The following is a 7500-nucleotide window of genomic DNA, read 5'->3' on the forward strand; positions in this document are numbered from 1 at the left end:
TACCTTTATATGAGCTCAATATACATACATACACACACACACACACACACACACAGATATACATATATATATATATATATATATATATATATATATATATATATATATATATATATATATATATATATATATATATATATTGGCTGTGTGTTTTCTGAAAAAGTGTGCCTTTCCTTAGATATATACATATGAAGAGTGTGTCCATTAAATACTAAACCTGAATGATCATACACGTAACGATTTATAAAACTTCTCTTAATTGGTATCTATCACTATCTCGCTTTCTCGCTTTCTCGCTTTCTCTCCTACTCCTCCATTTTCTCTGTGCGAATAGCCACATGTGAAGATAGATAGTTGCGAATATTAGTCAGGTAACGAATAGATATTATATAGATTAATGCACTGAATCATAAGCAGGTAGATAGAGAGAAGCTAATAGAAAGATATATTTACAGATATAGTATAGATTTAAGTATATAGATTCATATAAACATGAAAATTTGAAAGCACTTACTCAAATGCTCTGTTAGTAATAAGAGAAACGAATGCATAGATACCAAAAGTGTCACAAAAGAGGACAAACAAAACCGCATTGCCTATAATAAGGGTTTCGAACACCTTTCGAAAGCGATCAAACCCTTTTTCGAAAGCGATCAACCCTCTCTCTTTACTTTTCCCTTTATCCCTCTCGCTTGGTCGAAACGGCAAGTCACCCTGGCCAGCCTATCTTGTCTTGGCCAATTAATCTCCTCGTAGACAAAAGCCTGACCCTAATAGAATGATAAGCGACCTCAAAGACAAGCCTCGGCCTATCGCTTGATCATCCTAGAGGCACAGAGAATGATTTACGCGTTTCGTTATGGACATTCACGGCGCTTATAGTCACCAGTAATATCTTGTGATTTACATGATCATTAGACTTTAATAAGATGTAAATGTGGAAAATTGGTGTTTTATCTTTTGATTTGATTTTGGATTAGATAAGTAATTTATCAAATATTCAGATTTTTAAAGTACGTGAACATTTAGACGTATCACTGTGTAGAAAAAAAAAGAATGAGAATGAATATCTTCCCAAGACAAGATATACAAGATATTCATTCTCACTCATACCTTTTTCTACATCAGCCAACATGAATACGTCACATCACTTTATCATAGAAATACGTGTATATTTATCATAGAAATACGTGTATAACCGTTCGGAAATCCTATAGATGTAGCGATAATGACAAGTCTAAAGATGACTCTATACATGCTTCCAGATCCTTTGCTGATGACAGATGGTCCGAGTACCTGATAAATGATAGTCGATGAAAGTAGATGGGAGATGTGAGTAATTACTGGCATTACTCTTACTCTGCTCCTGTCGTTAAACATAAGACAAGTTTATTTGTGTTGTTGTGTTGTTTTTTCCCCTAATTATTCATTATGTTTATTATTAACATTATCATCATTATTATCATTAGTATTATTGTCATCATCATCATTATCAGTAGTAGTATCATTATTATCATCATTCTTATCATTATCATTATTATTATCATTGTTATTATTATCATTAATATTATCATCATTATCATTATTATTATCATAGTTATTATCATTAATTTCATTATAATTATTATTATTATTACATTATCATTTTCAATATCATCATTATCATTATTATCAATATTGTTATTAGTATTATTATCAATTTTATTACCAACGCCAAGGAGGTTATGTTTTCGGTAGCGTTGGTTAGTTTGTTGGTTAGTTGGTGAGCAAGATAAACAAAAAAGTTATGAACAGATTTTTATGGATTTTTTACTTAAGATGCGATTTAATTTTTGTGGTGAATTGAATCATGATCTGGATCCAGGATTTTTTTTTTTAAGGATTCATTAGCATTGCAAGATTAGGAAACACGGACGTCATCAGTGTACTTGAAAAAGAAGTATTTTCAATGTAATTGTGTGAAAAAGTATTTTTAATGTAATTCTTTGTGTGAAAAAGTATTTTTAATGTAATTCTTTGTGTGAAAAAGTATTTTTAATGTAATTCTTTGTGTGAAAAAGTATTTTTAATGTAATTCTTTGTGTGAAAAAGTATTTTTAATGTAATTCTTTGTGTGAAAAAGTATTTTTAATGTAATTCTTTGTGTGAAAAAGTATTTTTAATGTAATTCTTTGTGTGAAAAAGTATTTTTAATGTAATTCTTTGTGTGAAAAAGTATTTTTAATGTAATTCTTTGTGTGAAAAAGTATTTTTAATGTAATTCTTTGTGTGAAAAAGTATTTTTTATGTAATTCTTTGTGTGAAAAAGTATTTTTAATGTAATTCTTTGTGTGAAAAAGTATTTTTTATGTAATTCTTTGTGTGAAAAAGTATTTTTAATGTAATTCTTTGTGTGAAAAAGTATTTTTAATGTAATTCTTTGTGTGAAAAAGTATTTTTAATGTAATTCTTTGTGTGAAAAAGTATTTTTAATGTAATTCTTTGTGTGAAAAAGTATTTTTAATGTAATTCTTTGTGTGAAAAAGTATTTTTAATGTAATTCTTTGTGTGAAAAAGTATTTTTTATGTAATTCTTTGTGTGAAAAAGTATTTTTAATGTAATTCTTTGTGTGAAAAAGTATTTTTAATGTAATTCTTTGTGTGAAAAAGTATTTTTAATGTAATTCTTTGTGTGAAAAAGTATTTTTAATGTAATTCTTTGTGTGAAAAAGTATTTTTAATGTAATTCTTTGTGTGAAAAAGTATTTTTAATGTAATTCTTTGTGTGAAAAAGTATTTTTAATGTAATTCTTTGTGTGAAAAAGTATTTTTAATGTAATTCTTTGTGCGAAAAAGTATTTTTAATGTAATTCTTTGTGTGAAAAAGTATTTTTTATGTAATTCTTTGTGTGAAAAAGTATTTTTAATGTAATTCTTTGTGTGAAAAAGTATTTTTAATGTAATTCTTTGTGCGAAAAAGTATTTTTAATGTAATTCTTTGTGTGAAAAAGTATTTTTAATGTAATTCTTTGTGTGAAAAAGTATTTTTAATGTAATTCTTTGTGCGAAAAAGTATTTTTAATGTAATTCTTTGTGTGAAAAAGTATTTTTAATGTAATTCTTTGTGCGAAAAAGTATTTTTAATGTAATTCTTTGTGCGAAAAAGTATTTTTAATGTAATTCTTTGTGTGAAAAAGTATTTTTAATGTAATTCTTTGTGCGAAAAAGTATTTTTAATGTAATTCTTTGTGTGAAAAAGTATTTTTAATGTAATTCTTTGTGTGAAAAAGTATTTTTAATGTAATTCTTTGTGTGAAAAAGTATTTTTAATGTAATTCTTTGTGCGAAAAAGTATTTTTAATGTAATTCTTTGTGTGAAAAAGTATTTTTTATGTAATTCTTTGTGTGAAAAAGTATTTTTTATGTGATTCTTTGTGTGAAAAAGTATTTTTAATGTAATTCTTTGTGTGAAAAAGTATTTTTAATGTAATTCTTTGTGCGAAAAAGTATTTTTAATGTAATTCTTTGTGCGAAAAAGTATTTTTAATGTAATTCTTTGTGTGAAAAAGTATTTTTTATGTAATTCTTTGTGCGAAAAAGTATTTTTAATGTAATTCTTTGTGTGAAAAAGTATTTTTAATGTAATTCTTTGTGTGAAAAAGTATTTTTAATGTGATTCTTTGTGTGAAAAAGTATTTTTAATGTAATTCTTTGTGTGAAAAAGTATTTTTTATGTAATTCTTTGTGTGAAAAAGTATTTTTAATGTAATTCTTTGTGTGAAAAAGTATTTTTTATGTAATTCTTTGTGTGAAAAAGTATTTTTAATGTAATTCTTTGTGTGAAAAAATATTTTTAATGTAATTCTTTGTGTGAAAAAGTATTTTTAATGTAATTCTTTGTGTGAAAAAGTATTTTTAATGTAATTCTTTGTGTGAAAAAGTATTTTTAATGTAATTCTTTGTGTGAAAAAGTATTTTTTATGTAATTCTTTGTGTGAAAAAGTATTTTTAATGTAATTCTTTGTGTGAAAAAGTATTTTTAATGTAATTCTTTGTGTGAAAAAGTATTTTTAATGTAATTCTTTGTGTGAAAAAGTATTTTTAATGTAATTCTTTGTGTGAAAAAGTATTTTTAATGTAATTCTTTGTGTGAAAAAGTATTTTTAATGTAATTCTTTGTGTGAAAAAGTATTTTTTATGTAATTCTTTGTGTGAAAAAGTATTTTTAATGTAATTCTTTGTGTGAAAAAGTATTTTTAATGTAATTCTTTGTGTGAAAAAGTATTTTTAATGTAATTCTTTGTGTGAAAAAGTATTTTTAATGTAATTCTTTGTGTGAAAAAGTATTTTTAATGTAATTCTTTGTGTGAAAAAGTATTTTTAATGTAATTCTTTGTGCGAAAAAGTATTTTTAATGTAATTCTTTGTGTGAAAAAGTATTTTTAATGTAATTCTTTGTGTGAAAAAGTATTTTAATGTAATTCTTTGTGCGAAAAAGTATTTTTAATGTAATTCTTTGTGTGAAAAAGTATTTTTTATGTAATTCTTTGTGTGAAAAAGTATTTTTAATGTAATTCTTTGTGTGAAAAAGTATTTTTAATGTAATTCTTTGTGTGAAAAAGTATTTTTTATGTAATTCTTTGTGTGAAAAAGTATTTTTAATGTAATTCTTTGTGTGAAAAAGTATTTTTAATGTAATTCTTTGTGTGAAAAAGTATTTTTTATGTAATTCTTTGTGTGAAAAAGTATTTTTAATGTAATTCTTTGTGTGAAAAAGTATTTTTAATGTAATTCTTTGTGTGAAAAAGTATTTTTTATGTAATTCTTTGTGTGAAAAAGTATTTTTAATGTAATTCTTTGTGTGAAAAAGTATTTTTAATGTAATTCTTTGTGTGAAAAAGTATTTTTTATGTAATTCTTTGTGTGAAAAAGTATTTTTAATGTAATTCTTTGTGCGAAAAAGTATTTTTAATGTAATTCTTTGTGTGAAAAAGTATTTTTTATGTAATTCTTTGTGTGAAAAAGTATTTTTTTATGTAATTCTTTGTGCGAAAAAGTATTTTTAATGTAATTCTTTGTGTGAAAAAGTATTTTTAATGTAATTCTTTGTGTGAAAAAGTATTTTTTATGTAATTCTTTGTGTGAAAAAGTATTTTTAATGTAATTCTTTGTGCGAAAAAGTATTTTTAATGTAATTCTTTGTGTGAAAAAGTATTTTTTATGTAATTCTTTGTGTGAAAAAGTATTTTTAATGTAATTCTTTGTGTGAAAAAGTATTTTTAATGTAATTCTTTGTGTGAAAAAGTATTTTTTATGTAATTCTTTGTGTGAAAAAGTATTTTTAATGTAATTCTTTGTGTGAAAAAGTATTTTTAATGTAATTCTTTGTGTGAAAAAGTATTTTTTATGTAATTCTTTGTGTGAAAAAGTATTTTTAATGTAATTCTTTGTGTGAAAAAGTATTTTTAATGTAATTCTTTGTGTGAAAAAGTATTTTTTATGTAATTCTTTGTGTGAAAAAGTATTTTTAATGTAATTCTTTGTGTGAAAAAGTATTTTTAATGTAATTCTTTGTGCGAAAAAGTATTTTTAATGTAATTCTTTGTGTGAAAAAGTATTTTTAATGTAATTCTTTGTGTGAAAAAGTATTTTTTATGTAATTCTTTGTGTGAAAAAGTATTTTTAATGTAATTCTTTGTGTGAAAAAGTATTTTTAATGTAATTCTTTGTGTGAAAAAGTATTTTTTATGTAATTCTTTGTGCGAAAAAGTATTTTTAATGTAATTCTTTGTGTGAAAAAGTATTTTTAATGTAATTCTTTGTGTGAAAAAGTATTTTTTATGTAATTCTTTGTGTGAAAAAGTATTTTTAATGTAATTCTTTGTGTGAAAAAGTATTTTTAATGTGATTCTTTGTGTGAAAAAGTATTTTTAATGTAATTCTTTGTGCGAAAAAGTATTTTTAATGTAATTCTTTGTGTGAAAAAGTATTTTTAATGTAATTCTTTGTGTGAAAAAGTATTTTTTATGTAATTCTTTGTGCGAAAAAAGTATTTTTAATGTAATTCTTTGTGTGAAAAAGTATTTTTAATGTAATTCTTTGTGTGAAAAAGTATTTTTAATGTAATTCTTTGTGTGAAAAAGTATTTTTTATGTAATTCTTTGTGTGAAAAAGTATTTTTAATGTAATTCTTTGTGTGAAAAAGTATTTTTAATGTAATTCTTTGTGTGAAAAAGTATTTTTTATGTAATTCTTTGTGTGAAAAAGTATTTTTAATGTAATTCTTTGTGCGAAAAAGTATTTTTAATGTAATTCTTTGTGTGAAAAAGTATTTTTAATGTAATTCTTTGTGTGAAAAAGTATTTTTAATGTAATTCTTTGTGCGAAAAAGTATTTTTAATGTAATTCTTTGTGTGAAAAAGTATTTTTAATGTAATTCTTTGTGTGAAAAAGTATTTTTAATGTAATTCTTTGTGTGAAAAAGTATTTTTAATGTAATTCTTTGTGTGAAAAAGTATTTTTAATGTAATTCTTTGTGTGAAAAAGTATTTTTAATGTAATTCTTTGTGTGAAAAAGTATTTTTAATGTAATTCTTTGTGTGAAAAAGTATTTTTAATGTGATTCTTTGTGTGAAAAAGTATTTTTAATGTAATTCTTTGTGTGAAAAAGTATTTTTTATGTAATTCTTTGTGTGAAAAAGTATTTTTAATGTAATTCTTTGTGTGAAAAAGTATTTTTTATGTAATTCTTTGTGTGAAAAAGTATTTTTAATGTAATTCTTTGTGTGAAAAAGTATTTTTAATGTAATTCTTTGTGTGAAAAAGTATTTTTAATGTAATTCTTTGTGCGAAAAAGTATTTTTAATGTAATTCTTTGTGTGAAAAAGTATTTTTAATGTAATTCTTTGTGTGAAAAAGTATTTTTTATGTAATTCTTTGTGTGAAAAAGTATTTTTAATGTAATTCTTTGTGTGAAAAAGTATTTTTAATGTAATTCTTTGTGTGAAAAAGTATTTTTAATGTAATTCTTTGTGTGAAAAAGTATTTTTTATGTAATTCTTTGTGTGAAAAAGTATTTTTAATGTAATTCTTTGTGTGAAAAAGTATTTTTAATGTAATTCTTTGTGTGAAAAAGTATTTTTAATGTAATTCTTTGTGCGAAAAAGTATTTTTAATGTAATTCTTTGTGTGAAAAAGTATTTTTAATGTAATTCTTTGTGCGAAAAAGTATTTTTAATGTAATTCTTTGTGTGAAAAAGTATTTTTAATGTAATTCTTTGTGTGAAAAAGTATTTTTAATGTAATTCTTTGTGTGAAAAAGTATTTTTAATGTAATTCTTTGTGCGAAAAAGTATTTTTAATGTAATTCTTTGTGTGAAAAAGTATTTTTTTATGTAATTCTTTGTGCGAAAAAGTATTTTTAATATAATTCTTTGTGTGAATATTTTTATTGCATCGGCGACCCTGTTGCCTTGGCGGAGGTATGCGCTCTCGAAGTACTTCTAGTTGTTGTGATTATTG

The sequence above is a fragment of the Penaeus vannamei genome, chromosome 12 (assembly GCF_042767895.1).
Source record: "Penaeus vannamei isolate JL-2024 chromosome 12, ASM4276789v1, whole genome shotgun sequence".
In the NCBI taxonomy this organism is placed as follows: Eukaryota; Metazoa; Arthropoda; class Malacostraca; order Decapoda; family Penaeidae; genus Penaeus; species Penaeus vannamei.